This window comes from Eriocheir sinensis, chromosome 34 (assembly GCF_024679095.1).
Source record: "Eriocheir sinensis breed Jianghai 21 chromosome 34, ASM2467909v1, whole genome shotgun sequence".
NCBI lineage: Eukaryota > Metazoa > Arthropoda > Malacostraca > Decapoda > Varunidae > Eriocheir > Eriocheir sinensis.
In genome coordinates, this window is record NC_066542.1 from 8,940,165 (window position 1) to 8,959,695 (window position 19,531).

The 19,531-nt window shown below is 42.0% G+C and overlaps 1 long non-coding RNA gene across 1 annotated transcript in view; it reads right to left on the reverse strand.

Annotated features, from left to right (window-relative positions):
- The window catches only part of LOC127007027 (uncharacterized), a 63,957-nt gene extending 44,873 nt beyond the window's left edge, over nucleotides 1–19,084 (reverse strand). The window contains exon 1 of the long non-coding RNA XR_007760035.1: nucleotides 18,730–19,084. This is a non-coding gene — a long non-coding RNA (uncharacterized LOC127007027). The remainder of the gene's footprint in view (nucleotides 1–18,729) is intronic.
- Between the last annotated feature and the right edge of the window lie 447 nt (nucleotides 19,085–19,531).

A 19,531-nucleotide genomic window follows, 5' to 3' on the forward strand; every position in this document is an offset into this window, starting at 1 on the left:
AGAGGGATAACTTTGAATTGGGGGTGTGGAGAGCGTGAGAGGTGGAGCAGTGGACCGTAGTAGCGGCAGAAAAACGGCCAAGTGGAGGTGGGGTAAGGTGGTGAGTGGAGATGATGGAATAGTAGCCAAGTAAAGTGGTGTAGCTGGAGTGGAGCTTGAGATATGTGGTTACGGTAAAGGAGAACCGATAGCGTGTTGTGTCGTAGATGAACGTTCAAAGCATGTGGCTGAGGTGTGATGAGAGTGATGATGTGATGGGTTTTGGAGGAGCGCTAAGCTGTCATGGTGTTAATGGGTAACTCTTGCACTTGGGAAATTAAATGGGGAACCTGAGGCAAACTGATATAGTGTAAAATGTTCCTATTGCACGTCTTTTTAAGGGAAGAGATTTTTTTACCTTTCTTGATATAATTTCCGTGCTAGTGGAGGACATAATTACATAACAGTGATTTTATAAGTTGTGAATAATGACGATAACGGCGAATGGGCGCTGAGTGTGTGATGAAGTAGTGGAAGAGGAGTGGATCAGTGTATAAGACGAGTGGAGATGTAGTGATATTAATTGACCTCTCTTTTGGACACTCTTTACTTTTGTCTATTATGGGAGCGGCGAGTAGCGGGCTTTTTTTCTCTTTTTTTTTTTACAACAAAGGAGACAACTCAAGGGCACAAAAAAAGGAAACAATAAAAAAAAAAAAGCCCGCTACTCGCTGCCCTTGAGCCGTCTCCTTTGTTGTAAAAAAATAAAAATAAAAATTGACCCGTAGTATTAAGGGGAGACGATGAAAGAAGTGAGGACGTGTCAATCACCTGAGGAGGGATCGCCGTGCAGGTAAGAAGTAATTACTGCTAAACAATACTGAAAAAAATAACACTGAGCTCATTAACGTAAGGGGGCAATATCAAGCATAATAACCGTTCATAAAAATTAAAAAAACATGAATAATAAGATGGACCAAAACCAACAGGGAAGCAGGTAACGTAGAGTATTAACGCCGATAAATTAATGAGGGTAATTAAGCAGAGGAGAGCGAGAAAAATACAAAATGAACATGTGGCAAATGAAGAGGAGTCCTGAAATGAAACGCCAGACTCTTCCTTCCTCCTATTAGTTTTCTCACCGTGCAGAAGTAATGGTATAAATCAGCCGATCCAATGGTGATGTATGGGTGTGGATTAGGACTGACCCCTTTCCCTCCCCCATCTCTCTCTCTCTCTCTCTCTCTCTCTCTCTCTCTCTCTCTCTCTCTCTCTCTCTCTCTCTCTCTCTCTCTCTCTCTCTCTCTCTCTCTCTCTCTCTCTCTCTCTCTCTCTCTCTCTCTCTCTCTCTCTCTCTCTCTCTAATTTCCTTTTCTTCCCCCTGAAATTAACTCGAACGCATTTTTATTTTGTTTCTCTCGACGCAAATGTTTCTTATCTTCCGCCTTTGTTTCTACCTCGATTTTCAGTTCTTATTTCAACTCTTCTTTCTCATTTCCTCAATTACATTTTGTTCATTCGCTGTCCCTCTTCTTCCTTCCTCTCAGCGCGCCCCTTTAAGCTGAACATATAGGAAGATGAGCACCCTCACATCTCATCAATCAGCAAATCCATTCAGAAGCTTTGCACTTTCCCCCATCATCCTCCCTCACGCTTATCCACCCATTCTCTCACCCCTGCCATATATTTTCCCACCCACTCAATTTACTGTTCTTCCTCCCTCGCCATATCTTTCCCCACCCACCCGTTCTGCACCTCTTCACTCATCCACCCCCTTCCCCCCCACCCTGTCATAACACACCCTTGTCTCCCTTTCACCCTCCCCAACACACAGTTTTTCCTCACTCATGCTATCCCTTTACTATGTGCGTGATCATGCCGGGCAGATGGCTAGAGGCGATAAACTTGCATGTACGAAGTTTCATGGAAGTTTGAAAGTCTCTGGAATAGTTTATTACAGGTGGGACATCGGGGGCATCAAGCTGTTCAAGGCCATAGATTTTACTGAAAGAGACGTGCCGGTTGTGATCACCTAAGATTACCGATAAAATGACACGCAAACTTACATTTTTCCTTTAATCAATTGAAAGAAGAGTACAGACTATATAATAAAAAATCTTTGCTAAAAAACTTGAGAAATTGAAACTTAGAAAAAAAATAAAAACTCCACGAAGGGACAATATATTTTAAACTATGTGGTAGTAACGATAAAATTCAGTAAATAAGGCATGACCACGGTGATAACTCTAAGACTTAGCAAAAAAACATTTATTTTATGACCGGCACCTTGAGGCAGGAAAAAAACGTATAATTTACGGAGCAATAAATTGTGAATGTTCCAATATTACAGTTCGCTATCTGTAGGTGTAAAATTATTCTCAGAAGGTAAGTTTTCAGAGAAAGTAAAGTTACTGAAGTGAAAGTGACCCCTTTTGGATATATGCTAAATCTTTGAGTGGGATTTTCTTGTTACTGAAGCACAAAACTATTAGTATGAGAGATGCAACAAGGGAATTGTGAGTCAAGGTTCCTATTTCATTACTAAAAATTTGCACATTACCTTATAACAACTGGATATACCAATGAGTTTAGAAAAAAAGTACTACTGTGATGGCATGATATGAACAGCTTCGCAATTCCTAAGAAGAGATACATGTTAACGATGACTAGCAAAGTTTGACCTTCCTAAAGGCTCATGACTCAGGAGACGCTGCACCTTTAAAAAGAGAGGAATATTCCATTCAAGGATTCTGCCTTTAAATGAAGTTGGCAGCGCAGAAGAGGAAGCCATTTTTGGTCTTCAGGCAGATGCAGTGACCGGAAGTATTGAAAAGCAGGGAAGAGGAGAAAAAAAGAGAGAGAGAGAGAGAGAGAGAGAGAGAGAGAGAGAGAGAGAGAGAGAGAGAGAGAGAGAGAGAGAGAGAGCATGAAAGTGAAAGAAAGAAAGGAAGAAAGAAAGAGAGAAGGAAAGAAAGAAAGAAAGAAGGAAGGAGAGAAAGATAGAAGGAAGAAGAAAAGAAAAAAGAAAGAAGGAAGACAGAAAGGAAAAAAGGAAGGTAAGAAAGAAGGGAGAAAGAAAGAAAAAATGCGAAAAAAAAGAATGAATGAAAAAAGAAGAGAGAGAGAGAGAGAGAGAGAAGGTAGGTAAAATAGAACCTCGACCACGGAAGAATTATTATTTAAAGTAGGCCTATCTATTGACCGGCATTTCTTAGTAAGTAGATGCCTCTTCAAACTTGTATAAAACGGCTCACATATATTTTCACTTCTTTTTTATCTAATCCTCTCTCTCTCTCTCTCTCTCTCTCTCTCTCTCTCTCTCTCTCTTTTACGTTTATATATCTCAAGAGTTCCTCCTTCCTGGCGTCCACTCCCACGCATCTATATTCCCCCTTCCCTTCACACCACACAGTCATCAGGAGTATTGCCTCTCACAACTTTTACTTTCGAAACTTTCACCATAACGTCTCCCGCGGCGTTCAATATATATACTATTTTCCACTGCCTTCACAATTCCTCGTCCATCAAACTTGTCCTTCCTTTCCCCTCTCTCTCTCTCTCTTTCAAGTTTTTTTTATATTTCCTCTCTCTCTCTCTCTCTCTCTCTCTCTCTCTCTCTCTCTCTCTCTCTCTCTCTCTCTCTCTCTCTCTCTCTCTCTCTCTCTCTCTCTCATTTCTTCCCTAGCATCCTTTATCTCCCTTTTTTATCTCAGTCCCCTCCTCTCCATTTCCGTCATCACCGCCCTCATCACTATCAGCAGCATCATCTACTTCATCTTCTATGTCTTTTTTTTTAGTTTCCCTTTTTCATTATTTCTTTTTCTCGTTTCCTCTTTCTTAATTTCTTCACCATTGTCCTCCTCAAAATCATGTTCTTGTTCCTCTTCTGCATCTTCTTTCATCCATTTCTTCTTTTCCTTTCTTTTTTTCTGTCTTCCTCGTCCCTTTGACATTCTGGTTCAGGGTCAGCGAGGTGTCTCGAAGCTTCCTATCACCGGCCCCCAAACACGAGCCCCGCCGCCGAGTCCCCAGCGAACTTCACCTTGATCAGGGAGTCGCGAAAATGGAGTTGGCAGGAGTTGTTGTGGAACTCTTTCACTTGGGGTTATTAAATGGGAACCCGAGGCAAATTTAAATAGCGTAAAATGTGTTCCTATTGCACGTCTTTTAAAGGGAAGAAATTATTTTTTACCGATTTTTTATGTAATTTCTGAGCTGGTGTACGATATAATTACATAACAATGATTTCGTAAGATGTGAATAATGACGATGACGATGAAAAATTAAAAGTTGCAAATGTTATTATTATTATTATTATTATTATTATTATTATTATTATTATTAGTAGTAGTAGTAGTAGTAGTAGTAGTAGTAGTAGTAGTAGTAGTATTGTTATTACTCGTATTATTGTTGCTCAAAAAATATATCAAAGTTACTATCCTTTTCATTACCATCACTCATTTTTTAATCGTCAACATTTTTTTTTTCTCCGTGCTCGTCTGGGGTCACCAAGGCATTCCTCTCCTTCATTTCCCTTTCACCTTTTCTCCTTCTTTTCGACTTTTCAAAACTGCACCGCCGGATCTTGTCAGCGCGGTGGCGTACTGCTCTGAGGGGGAAAGTTTTTTACTCCTTCCCTCTGGTGAATGCGCGCGGGAAACCTTCATCAGGCTTAAAGGTTCTCAAAGGTAGGTCTCATCACATCACTGGGTCGCGGCAGACTACTCACTGGGTGGCAGTTTTTTTTCACATATAAAAGATTAGGTACAAGGTGGGAGGAGGCAAATGGCTTTTAGTACTGATTCCCTTCCTTCGTTGCCTTTCTCTCATAATTCCTCTCTTCCTGTTCCCTATCCTTCCATATTTATTTTTCTTATAGCCTGACAATACAACTACTTGCGTCGCCACTTGTTCACAAATAGATAGTTTAATAACAGATGTCGGGACGCGCACTGGCCTTGGTACTGTCAGAAGGCTTCAAAATCGGCCGTGAGGGTAATGCTTAATATAAAACTTCTGAAAGGGGACAAGTTTACTGAACACTCCTCTACACTCTACCCAATCTAAGACACACCCGGCATCTGCTGAGCATGCGCGGCCACACTACAGCAGCAGCAGCAGCCACAGCCGCAGCTGGCTCGGGAAAGTCAAGAAAGAAACTACGTAAATTTTTACCTCCGCCAGTTGAATAATGCAATATTCCACTCGATATTGTTTCGGAGTTTTATTTTCTTTGTTTCTCTTTCCAATAAGTCAGTTCGCAAATTTGAGGGCAACTGGACGGACAGGGAGAGGGAGGGAACGCAGACCACCATGGGCCATAAACTGTGCCGCTTCAAAGACATATGATAAAAATAGATAAAATATATCTTAATTCTTTGATTACACACATTACCGTCTCGCGCCAATGTAAAAAGTTAGAATGATCTTATAGGAACGACAATCTTCCTTGTATTTTGCAATTGACATATCCTTTAAATATTTATGAAAAAAATTCTTCATATTCCGACATATGTGAAATTATTCGGGCAAGAACATGAGCAAAGGTCAGGGAGCCAGCAGGTGACTCCCTAGGGTGTGTCTTCTTTAATAATCAAGCTCGGGCAGGTATATACACGCGCAGGGAGTTTCCTCTCGTTAAAATGTGCTGCCGGTGTGAGGCTGTGCGAGAACAGATTATGTTTTAATAATTACGTTCACGTGTGTGTGTGTGTGTGTGTGTGTGTGTGTGTGTGTGTGTGTGTGTGTGTGTGTGTGTGTGTGTGTGCACTTGTCTTACTGTTAATATACATTCATGCACTGCACCTTCCGTGGGCTAATACACTTTGGCATTCCGTGATTACCATCGCTAATTTTGGTACGTTCCCTTACACTTCTCACTGCTTCGCGCACCGTATGTTCTTCAACACAGAAATAGTATTGAGACCGACAAGATCCCGGAACAAAATTTCGAAAAAAATATAATCATATCGCGTATATGTTGCAGCTTGTTTTCCCTTTACTTATCCCTCACCCTGCAACTCAATAAAGCTCGTTAATTAATGTTGCAATAAGCATGTTTTCCTGATTTACTGGCATGACCCTCGGCACACTGCGTAATGCACATGAAGGTATTTGACCCCTCTTTCGGCCACCTCTTTGGATTCTTTTTAGGAGCAGCGAGTAGCGGGTGTTTTTTTTTTATTGTTTCCTTTTTTTGTGCCCTTGACCTGTCTCTTTTCTTGTAGAAAAAAAAACCTGCATATTTGTTACCGGTTAAATTATATTCCGCTTTTCCTTATATATTCATCTAGCCATTACCTTGCATAATAATTGTAAGATGTCCCTCATTTATTGGTGAAATTACCGCTTATCAAACTACTATCCTTCGATTTTTTTTTTTTTTTTTTTGCCTTTCAACATTGTTCTATACTTATGAGCTTTTTTGCAACACCTTTCTTATTCGTTCACATTTTGCAACAGGGGTTCATATCCTATAACCTAACATTGGTACAAGACAACGCTTCCTCTGTAAAGTGTTGACAGGAGCATAAAGAAAGGGCAGTGTTCTATAAACGAATCCTCATCGCTGGTTTCAGTCACTGGTACTGAACATACGCTCTCGTGCAAGTGACTATACATATTTTTTCCCCTTGTAAAGAACATTAACAAGCAGGGACACGTTTGAAACAGATGAAACAGAATAATTAGCTTAACATTGTAATTTTTAGGATACACATTCCTGCTGTCATGAAAACTCACTCGAGTCAAACTTTCCTTTGAACATAGACGTACATGTCCATTTCCCTTCCCCTATGTGTTGAGACTTAGTAAACAGGGCTGGTAATTCTCCGGGATTAAGGCTTGAATTCGTAAACTCTCAAAATTAATGCATTTCGTTTGTTGCAGTGAAAATTTAAGGTACGCAATAATATACACGAGAGAGAGAGAGAGAGAGAGAGAGAGAGAGAGAGAGAGAGAGAGAGCGTAAAAGGATGATGACCATAATCTATTAATTTGTTTATGGTGAATAATTATAATTACGAGGCATTTCAGATCGATTTTCAATATGCATACAGAAGACACTTGAGAATATCATAAGCATTTAATTTTGTTTCCTTAACTTCGCTACATAGGCCGCCCACTCCCGAGGCGGGTGTTCCGGGCCCCTGTGTTAACAAGCCGGCCTTGTGGGAGCTCTTGGTACACACGATCAAAGTCACGCTGCCCTCTTGCCGGCTAATTAATGTTGACCTCCTACATAAAAAGAGGCCTAACGGGAAGGTTAGCCGACAAGCGTTAATTAACGAGCCAGCCATTTATCAGGGCCTCTGGGCAGGGCCGGCCAGCAGGCAGCCGCCACCTCCAGCACGGCGCCGGAGGAGACGCTGCCGTGGCTACGGTGACGCCAAGACCGTGCCTACAGGACCCGGCCACGGACACTTGTCATGGTGCGTGTATTAGTATACTGTAGGTATGGCTTAGTTTTCTCTTTATGGGAGATTAATTGTTCTTACGCTACGAAACTTTTTTTTTCTGGATCGTTGATAATATAAAATCTTCAAATTTCTAGCGTCTAGAGATACTGTCACTGCACTATCTGGAAGCTCTCTCTCTTTTCTACTGCATTAAGTTCATTTCTGCGAACACCAATCAGATACTGAAATATTCAACCTCCTTCCGTTATTTCTGAAGTAATCCAATACATTTTCTCCATTTTTCCGTCAGTTCGCATGATTGCTACACATAAAATCAGCAACGAGAGAAATTTATTGGACCACGTTCGCTCTGGCCAACTGCTACGCGAGCAGATTCGACACCAGTCATATTTTCACACCAATAGAGACATAGAACAAGAGAATGGGAAGACTTTCAAAACTGCAGATTTATGAAAGTCAAAAGCCGAAATCAAGGCAGATTTCAGAGATGAACATATGATTCTCTTCCCTGAGGATGGGGAATTACAGAGGCGGCTAATCAATTCCCTTCAATAAGCATATTTAAGGTAACCTTTTTTATTGTCATGGCTTCTTAGTAATGCAAATATATTGTTTCAAGTGAGATTATTGTACATCATCAGATGTTCGAGTGATTAATCATTAAAGCAAAGAAACTTTCGGTTTCAGAGTTTCAAATCGCTACAGACAGCGGTTCGTTGCAGTCTCAAGAGACAGCCATTTGTAAGTGTCCAGGACATCACACGCCAAGAGCTCTCTACTCCTTAATACGCTTAAATGGTTCCATAGACTCTTGTGTAGTTTTTCACACCGTACTGTATTGTCTTCATCTGAAGAAAACAACATCTGAAAACAGTTTCCTCTCCACGTGGCATAACTATTCAGTGTCTCATACATATCCAACACCGACCCAAGGAAAAATATTCGTCTTATTGTCCGTACCTCTGCCACTAAAAGCACCATCTAAAATTCTAATTTGGCTGTCCCTGACAACCGGCTTCAACAGTGGACAAGGATCTTGCTTCCCACCAAGGTTTGCTTATTTCTAAAGATTATTTTCCCCTCTTAACAGAGTGGAGGCTACAACTATTTTTACTTAACTTCATTACATTTGCACTTTAGATAAGAAAAAAATGCAAAGTTCAGCATCGGTTGTTATCTCCCACACCACTATCTCACAGCAGGGACCCAAGGACTCCGTGAGTCCGAGGCCAATGCAATAATGGTACATTACGATTATGCTGAAGATGCCACCGCCTGCAACACACCCCAGGTACACAGATGGCCATTCACGAGAACATGCGCGGCAATACACACTCGTTAAAAGCCCTTCAAACACGACTGGGGAGCCGCAACGCAACGCTCTTAGTGGGTTTACGGGGGATGCTGTGTGATATCTTGTTTTACTTATGAATACGTGGGTGTGATAATAATATGATCCTCCAGTCACTCTAATGGTGTCTGCAGTGCGTGATTTTTTTTTCGGGATACTTTATCAGTTACCGGTAAACTTCAAGTTGCATGTACGTAGGCGGCAGTGTGTTAATTTTGTCGGTATTTTTGCTTAACAAAAATGTAAAGGTCACTATATTTTAAAGTTTCTCATATCATACATACGACACTGCCACAACACACGTAAGGATTTTGAACTACGCGTACTCAGTGTACAAAGAAATACATCACAGCATTTTATGGCTTATAACATCATCGTACAGCACAATTAAATTATATATATACAGTCAGTAACCTCAACTTCAAAGAAAATAGATATTAACGCAACACCTCAACCATTATTTTTATCACCACTACCACCATCACCAACAACAACAACAACACCACAACCACGAGAGCCTGAGGAGTCGTGATGAAGAATGCAACAGGGGCTTGACTTTTGATTTCTTACCAGCAGCAGGAGAAAAGCAGCTTAACCTTCAGACACCTCCTCTCCCCTTCCCCTCCTCCCACTCTTTCTCCTCCCACTCGCCCGAAATCTCTACCCCTCTCCTTGCGCTCTCCTCCCCCTCTCTTCTGCCGCCAACGTTTCAATCATGGTGGGCAAGAACTACGTTGGTTCCAAAGGCTGCTGTAATTTCATCCCATATTGATGCTATATTCTAAATTCAAATGAAGAATATTAGAGCAGAAAGACTAGAGTATCAGTAAGTGTGTGTGTGTGTGTGTGTGTGTGTGTGTGTGTGTGTGTGTGTGTGTGTGTGTGTGTGTGTGTGTGTTCGGACTCACACCTAACATCAGCACTATCCACGTTTCTCGGCCTTGTGTAGCTAATCATTATTTTTCACTGTTTTATACCGAGTCGGGAAACCTAAACGACCTCCATATTTCTCTAGAGCCAGACGTGAAGTGGCCCCGAGCTGCCTTCAGTCCTTGCTTAGAATTCAAGAAGAGGCTGCTGTTTCTTTCCCTCATCCTCTCCCTTCCCATCACGCTGTCCCTCTCTCACTCTTCTTTCTTCTCTCCCTTCCCTTCTCCCTGCTCTCTCTCCTCTTCCTTCTCTCCCTTCTCCTCCTCCTACCCTCCCATTCCTCTTCCTTCCCTCCCTCCTTGCCAGCACCCACGTCCCTCTTCTTCCCTCTCCTCTTGCTTCTTTCCCTCCATGCCCCTTCCCTCTCTGCTTCCCCGTCTACCATGCAGGCCATTGATCATATTCTTCTTATCGCCTTCCGCCTGCTCCTGCTCCTGCTCTTGCTCCTCCTTCTTATCCATTTTCATTCCTCCTGCTTTTCCTCCCTTTATTCCTCCTCGTTTCTCTTATTTTCCTTCCTTTACTCTTCCTCCTCCTTCTGTCTTCTGTAATCTCATTCCTCTTCTTTTTCCTATACTCGATTTACGCTTGAGTTCTCTTTCTTTTCTCCTTATTACTTCTCCACCTCCTTCTCTTATTTCTCTTATTGCTCTTCGTCTGCTGCTGTTCTCCGGATCGCCTACACCTGTTTCATGCATTCACCAAATTCTCCACCACCTCCAGCGTCTGGACTCTGACACTCATTCTGCCATTTTGTGTTACATTTCCGACCTCTCACTAGTCAAGAGCCGAAACCACAGCGTGTATGAAAGAAGGGAGAGAATAAGGGAGCAGAAAGCTGGATACGAACACGTCAACAAACCAACACTTGAGATATTATATATTTCTGAGAAAGAGTGAGGAATAAAAATGTTTGCTCTATACGTGTTTCGCTCAAAAAGAAAACAATATTCAGGTGCGTCGGAAATTTGTTTCAGTTTGTTTTGGCGTGACAGGTGCATGCATGTTCTCATTCATCCGTGCAAGTCACACACACACACACACACACACACACACACACACACACACACACACACACACACACACACACACACACTAAACAAACAAGCAAGCAAGCAAACATACAAACAAACACGAAAGCAATTATTGAACAAACCAGATAAAAATTATGATAAAAACGATTAAAATTCAGAACGTGACGAACGTGACTCAATTCCGCAAATTATACGAATAGGTTGAGCAAACAGAGCAGAACACACACACACACACACACACACACACACACACACACACACACACCGTATGGGAGGCATTCCCCAGGAGGCGACCACTCAGGGATCACTTTGCATTCACGTTGAAGGAATTCGCCTCGCCTTTAGGAGTCTGAGGCAGATGATCTTAATGGACGCGGAGGATGGATGTTTCGGGGGCATAATGCATTCGAACCTCTCCTTCAAGTATTCTACCCTGGCCTATGTGTATCCCTAACTGTGTGTGTGTGTGTGTGTGTGTGTGTGTGTGTGTGTGTGTGTGTGTGTATCCTCCTTCCCACCAGCAGCTGCCTCGTCTCCGTCACAGGAAGGAAACACCCGCCATCCGTCACTTTCCGGCGAATTTTGCATATACGTATACACCAGGTGCTTGTTGAGGTGCTCGTTATTCCTTCCTTCTCCTCCTCCTCTTCTTCCTCCTTCTTATATTCCTGTTTTCTTACATACTCCTCCTCCTCCTCCTTTCCATTCTTCTCCTCTCTCCTTATATGATTCTCCTCTTCCTCCTCCTTTTCCTCTTCTTTCATTTCATCCCTTGTTCATACGTTCTTACTCCTTCCTCTTCCTAATACTTCACATCTTATGTGTCTCGTTCTACTTTTTACACATGTTCATAATATTTTATTTTCAGGCTCTTCTATTTTCATTTCAGTTGCATTTTCTGGACCTTCAGCCTGCTTTTCTGCACTTTCTAGCCGTGTGTCTTCCTGACATTCCTCTCACAATATTGGTTTGGCTTTGTATTGTGGGAGTAAAAATTTATGTAGGCGCCGTACTGCTTTCCCGGGTATCAAGGTGGTTGAAACTCCCAGACTGACTGAATTCAACTTTAATCAGTATCTCTTCACATCAGTCTTGGTGTAATCGTTTCTGTAAATTAACAATAAGTCTTAGGCGTACGAAACTTAAATAAATTAGACCATGAATTCCTGCGTAATTAGTCTTCAATACAAACAGTTCTACAATATCTTGGTCTGTGTTACGAAGATAACAAGTATAATCGTTAACTCCGTTAACCTTAACAATCTGTACATAACATTCCTGAGTAATCACTCTTCATTACAAAGCACACACCACGATATATAAATTACCTCATCACATACATGAAACAAACAAATAATACAAATATTAACATACCAAAACGTGTCGTTCTCCAAATTCAACAACAGTAGGCTCCTTCCACAGCTGGCTCGTCGCTGTTTAGCACACGGGTTCGATCCCCTTGCCTCTCGTGACTCGTCTCCTTGCTTCTTGTGTCTCTAGGTCTAGGGGACGAGCACGCGTCTTGTCTCTGTCGGGGCTGGGTCTGCTCTGGCCTTCCAGTGCTTTTCCCGCTCATTCCCGGCCTAGGGGCGGCGTGGGTATTGTAACAAATCCCACATATTTGTAACTCTGAGGGTCAGGTCACAGTGCCACCTGACAGATGCGGTCAAGATACTTCATATAAGGTAAACATTATCACTAACATCTGCTATTGCAACACCTTACAGACAAAGCCAACATACAACACATACCTACCGTGATACATACTATAGTCTGACGACGATCGGGATACGGAAGATACGAAAAACGGGCGATCGTCTTATTATCGCATTGCCTTTTCGTAGTTTCTGACATATAACTATTGCGAAAATGAGAGAAAGCCATCACTATTTAACATTTTCAGCAATAACTATAATTTTCGAGAAAGGTACGAGAGTTTTAGGCCTGAAAATGATGAAAATACGATGTTCAGAGTACGACAATTTGGCATCGCTGGTTTATCCCCTCTTACTGGGTCTGTTTTCCAGGTCGTGAGTGTCCTGCATGTAGTGTTCCGTGGTGCAGTGTTATGCCCCGAGGAGTCGTCTTGTTGCATTCTCCTTTAATATATGCGCACGTGTGTCTCGCCGTCCTTTGCCGATGTCCTTCCCTGATGTATGCATGAAACTTGGTTGTGTGTGTGTGTGTGTGTGTGTGTGTGTGTGTGTGTGTGTGTGTCGTATTTCCACTATCCATTCCAATTATCTTACTGCTGTATCTTATGCTCCTGCTCTTGTTCTAATCCACCCGACATATTGCCCTTGACTCTTCTCTCTCCGCCTCCCGTTAATATCAATCACTGAAAAGTACGAAAAAGTAACAAAAATAACATTAATATAAGAACTGAATATAAAGCAAGTGCAAGTATATGGCAGCCAAGGAAAGCAAGTTCGAAAATCTAGAATAAAACGTAATAAGAAAATTCATGTAACACAATATACAGAAGCAAAACCATCAACATATCATTATTACTTACATTAAAGGATGACAACCCAAGGGACGTATCGTGGCTTGCAAGCGTCGGCCGACTCGATTCAGTGGAGCTCCATTACGCTCTAGCGGGCAAAAGGGCGTGAGAAAGTCTCTGCGGATCGCTTGGTGACTTTCTATGGCATGATCACGTATGGCCTGATCGTCCTTACTGATCGACCCAAATGTTCTGTGAGTCTGGCGGTGAGCTGCATTTCCTTGGTGTTGGCGTTCAAAATATTGGTGCTTTGTCTGTCTCTCAACGCAGAAAACCAAACTTTAAAGGGGTAGCTACGAAATATTTTTCATTTATTTCTATTTCTGATAAAAGGTATTTTGTCTTCGCTATAGTTGTCACAGCGTCTCGCATTAGCTTGAGTAATTTCAGATAAGTTTTTTTATACAAACGCTTCACGCTAACGACTTTGGTACGCGCTTCAATGACGCGCGACAAAAAAATATTGAAGGCCAACGAACGTCATTATCCATTAAAAGAACTACAGTGCATTTTCTGTAATGCTTTACTGCAAAGCAAGTTTTCTCTTATCAAGAATAGGACTAACTTCTACAGTTTATAAGTAGTCAATCGGTTGGCCAGCTATTATCACTTCTACGCATGATCTGCCAGTCCTTTCCTTATTCTTATGCGCCATTAACACATCTTCAAACCTTGTCTATTTCCTAATCCTTGATGCTTACTCGGCATAAGATGGGAAAATAAAGTGTAGTTAAATAGAGTGGGAAAAATAAGGGGTAAATGCATTCCTCGGCGCCCTGGAACCGAAAAAGGGGAAATACAAAGGTTCGAAATGCAATAGGATAAAAAAATAGGGTGTTAGTTCATAGAAATAGGGAAAATAAATGTTCAAAGTGCGCCAAGTTTCTGAGTTACGTTAGGACTGGCAGAATACCATCCATGCACGTGCACCTTACTTTACAGGGAGAGTGCTAGGTTGTCATTCATTGTACTACTATGTTTACCAAAAATATAAATCCATCCATGATCTAAATAGGCAGATAATATATGATACAGTCGATGATTATGACAAATCCAAGACACAATGAGGGTCCTTGCCTGTTGACGGGAAAATGAGAACTGTGCACGGCCGTAGCCTCCAAGGGGGTCGACACGAGTAAATCACCATAGAGAAAATCATGCGCCGATTGTTTCCCTTTCCCCAGAGAGTGACGTGCACATCACACTTCCTGGGCGGCAGCTGAGGCAGGATATTACTTGGCTGCGCCCTTCCCCGCCTCTCTCCATCTGGCCCCCGCCCCCGATACTGGCACCCTTATCACGCCTGTCAGCCTGAGAATTCTGTTAGGTCGACCATAACGTCAGGGTATTACGTGACTCAGGGCCAATATTGGGGTTTCATATCACGCGGTGAAATAAGCGAACGTGAAGCTTTAGAAAACTCTCCAAAAAGAAACTAAACATTCCTTACTTTAAATCGGAAAAAGTGTTCATATCTAATCTTGTATGCGCAAACGATGTATACTTATACACTTAATAAATATTTTGATGGGTAAGTGTTTTAGATCTTCCATGCGAACTTTTCATTATTTTCCTTACTTTTATTGTCATTTTTATGTTTCATTATTTCTTTTTGTTTCATAAATTGCAAAGAAACTAAAAAAAGCATATACCAGTCATGCGCCCGCTTCTAGTAGGCTGGAAAGCACGAGCCTCTGCCAAGGGGGATGCCTCTCCCTCATAAAATACTATTGCCAATGCTTGCGACTGATAATATTATGCATTGCGAGAATACTCACATGTGGAGGCTACCGATAACCTGTTTCCAAACTAAGGAGCTCAACCAATACGAATTCGAAGGTTGCCGATAAACCCAAACGTTTCCATGTTACGGATCTCCTATGATAATAATTATCGTAGGTCTTCGACGTCTAAAGCATTACTACAGAACACGGGAACAACATAGGATTGAAAATGTCAGCCAGCCTTTAGCTAAACAAGAGTGCCTGGAAACCTAATACCATTCCTAAAAATTATCTAACCTTATGCTGAAAGCCTCTATCGTATATTTGGATCTACCACAAAACCGATAAATCTGCATTCTTAAAATAACTATATATCTTCCGCTAAAAAAAATATATATATCAGCGATAACGTTTTCTCCTCTCTCGCCATTTCTCCCTCCCTCCTTCCCTCTTTCATTACTCGCTTCAAACCTCACACTTTCTTCTTAAACTTTCAGCCTTTTCACTCCTGTCTCCTTCGTCCACCCATCGCCTCTTTTCGCCTTCTCCAATATTGTCTTTTTTTACTTCTCTTTTGCACGGATTGAGGGAAAATGGAGCCTTCTCTCTCTCTCTCTCTCTCTCTCTCTCTCTCCATTTCTTCATGTTTAGAATCTTCAAACTCTTTCTTTTCCTATCAGCACCCCTTCTTTTCTTGCTTTCCCTCCTCCTCTCACCCCCTCTACACACACACACACACACACACACACACACACACACACACACACAAACACACGTTCTCTGATCTACGCTCCCTCAGAACGGAACAAAAAGAACTACATACTCAGTGGGATTCAAAAGAAGACTGTGTTGTGAAGTATCTATCGGAAAATGTCTATATCTGTCTGTCTGTCTGCCTGTATGTTTGCTTCTCTCTCTCTCTCTCTCTCTCTCTCTCTCTCTCTCTCTCTCTCTCTCTCTCTCCGATAAAGAAAACTGACTGATCAATGGCAAAAACTAAATGAGAGAAAATGACAATAAATGACAGGGCGACAATGAGGAAAACCCAACTGTGCTTTGAGGGCAGACTCAGATGGTACCAAAAGGGTTCGGGAAATAACCCGGGCCATACCATGAGTGCTTCAGTGTATGGACACCGGAGAGCACTTTCCTCGTCTATAATTAACCTTTTTCCTCCCTCTGATCCTCAAGTTAATCCTCAGGTAGCTTATATCAGCTTAAATCATAGACTTTGGGTGTGTCTCCCCGAAAGCAATCAGCAGCTCTGGGCTCTGTGCTTTATTGTTGCTTTAGTGCTTTATTATTGTGAAAAGGTGCCGGAATAAATAGTTAGAGCGTTCGAAAACGGGTCGTGGAACATAACCCCCTATAATTAATGGGATGATAGGTTCGATATATGCGAATTCACATTATGCGAACTTTTTGCAGAACATAACCCTCGCACAAAACGAATACCTGGTGTACTAGGTTTCCATTACTGGTGAAATTCGATAAGAATAAGTGATTGGATAATGGGGGCCGTCTTCAACATAGAAGTTTGCCCAATATGGAGAACGATACGTATTCTTTTGCTGTTATTGCTGTTCCTGTTCGTGGTGGTAGTGGTGGAAGTGTTGATAACGACGGCGATGACGATGATGATGATGAGGAGGAGGAAGAGGAGAAGGAAGGGGAAGAGATGCTGAGGCTGATGGTAGTGGTGGCGGCATAACTGACTCTGACTTTAAACTGAGGTGATAGTTGTATACAGTAGTGTTTTGCTGGTATTATTAGTCTGTGTGTATATTAATATGCTACTTGCGGTGGCAGTTGTGGAATTGTAGTGCCGATAGTGGTTGACACCGGCCTCGAAAGATGCTCCAATGCACATATATATATATATATATATATATATATATATATATATATATATATATATATATATATATATATATATATATATATATATACATTGATGATACACGACGACTGAGGTTGAAAGTGACTAGGAACATAGGGCAACAAATTAAAAAGTACCGGCTCAGTACACAGGGAGATGATGCATGGTGGAGAGGAAGTAGAAGGAAGCCAATATACATAATTTTTGTTTGGCACGACACACTACATTGGCCACACACTCGAGGTCTCTATTGCTCAAGTTATATTTCTAGATCCACTTTGCGTCACTGTATGCATGAAAAACATCTGAGACTCAAGGGAGAGCTGGGGCGTGCATGCGCAGTTATTACTCTTTTTTTAATTTTTTACTTAGACCACCACACCGGCGCGAGGAGCAGCGTCACGGCGAGACGTAGAGGTAGAGTGGCTGAGCGAGCACGTGGCGGCTGCTGCCGTTCTGGGTCCGCTGGTGACCTAGGCAAGTTCCTCTTTAAGCTGGGTTAAGTCAGCCATCGACCTTTCTCTGTTTCAACACACAATTTTCAGGAAGCAAACATGAGCTCGGCACTGGGAATTAATACATCATAAAAGAGCCGCCAGCTAGATAAAGCAGGGCTTTGCTCGTCATGTGTGTGTGTTTTCACCACGGCCTGATCTTAAGCTGGGCTCGTCATCCCCAGCAAGAGTCGATCTATGGGTACTACTGGAACCTTCACACACCACACACCCCATCCCCCTTGCTCAACGGGGGACAGTAACCACTTTATCCGCGGAAAAATCCCGGCCTGAGCGGGACTCGAACCTCCGCCTGCCACGCCGTGAAGTCTGGCAGCATAGTGCTTTACCACTGAGCTACCGGAGCGGTGTGTGTGTGTGTGTGTGTGTGTGTGTGTGTATATATATATATATATATATATATATATATATATATATCTATATATATATATATATATATATATATATATGGGGGGGGTAGGGAGCTTAGACGTCCGGTTTTAGGCCGACCAGTCCGTTTTTAGCACAGTCCTACGTCCGTCACCACCGCCTCCTGCCGAGCTTTAATTAATTGTCCTTCATGAGGCTTAGCTAATGAAAGAACCGTATCAATCACCTTTGGTGTACTAGAATAGCGGGAGCTGATGCCAAAATAATCGTCAAAACCGAGGAGCCGCACTGTAGATTCGAGGTGATCAATGTGACAAAGCTCTTGGGTATGGTAAGTACAGGGAAAAAAAATAACAAAAAAATAGATAACCATATATATGCCCATAATAGGTAGGTTACTTCTTTTATTTGATGAAGTAAGTCCAATTGGTTGGTATATGCTGTTCGAATAAAAGTACACATGAATAGCAATATCTTTCAGTTCTTTACATGTTTTATTTTACATTTATAATTTATATTCCGTCTGTGAGACATTATGGTACCTCTAAATCAATGCAGAGCGAAAAGAGGAGAGTCATTCATCGCACTCTAGACTACAAAATCCATAATTCGCCGCACGAGCATGAATACTTTAGTTTACCAGTAAATTAGAATTATTATCAAATATCATAAGAGGGAGGAGAACAAAGACATTAACAAGACTTTATCCAAGTTAGTTCCCACACGTGAAATATTAAGGATATTTAAGGAGGCAAATAATCGGCATACAGGCCCGTGATTTAGGCCGATTTTTTTTAGGGGGCATTATAGGTTCACGGTAGGGGGTAGGAGAGTGGCGAGCGAAGCGAACACGCGCAGCTAGGGGAACTTTTTTGAAAATGAAACACTTTTAGGGGCATTTTGAAAAGTGGGGGAGCTAGCGACCCCCCCCCCCCCTAGCCCCCAGAAATTACGGCCCTGACATGGTTCATCCTCCGAGTGACCTCTTCAGACTCCTTGCTGTAAAACAATCACACACACTGACCTGCTTCACTCTGCTGCTTCTGTGTCTTCTTGTTGTCCTCGTCACTGGTCAGCAGGTTTCTCCAAGGTCAGCGACACACTATGACAGATCAACATTTCTGTAGCCTGACTGAAAACACCTCTGCTCTTGTCCTTCCGTGCCTCGCCTTTCTTGTAATATAACGAACAAACTTCCTTACACATGGAAATGGTCGGAAATCGCAAACTTTCACCTTGCATAACGAACAAAGTTTATTAAATGCACAAAGTTCTAGGCACCGTGAAACACTGATGGTCCGCGCTGTTCCTGTGACGACAAGAGGGCAAGACAGCTGGCACATATGCACGTAGGCTATACAACGCACCCGCCGCCATTGTAGGAGGAGTCACAGGAGTTTGAATGTTTACATCAGCATTCAGCAACTTATTTCAGCGACTAATGGGTTAAAATATTGTTGTATTAAAGTATCATCGAAAAGAAAAGTGAGTGAATAGTAGGCATGCATGTAATTTTCACAATGAATTATCCTACGTATCTATTTTGCAAGAAATTATTCTTATACATTATATATCACCTTTAGGATTAAATTTACCCCTTGGATTGTATTAGCAGGACCACAATTGAAATGATTCTATGGACATTCCTGTGTCATCCTGGGGAGTGTGCAACGTAGGCTGTGAAAAACAATCATGTATAACTTCCAAATAAACGCTCAATCATCCTGCATTTGCCCCATAGTAGTTCATATGTTCAGCCCCTTATGTCTACTCCCCTGACTAAATCAAGGCCTTTCTTTTTTTTTAGCACTTATCCCCTACCATTG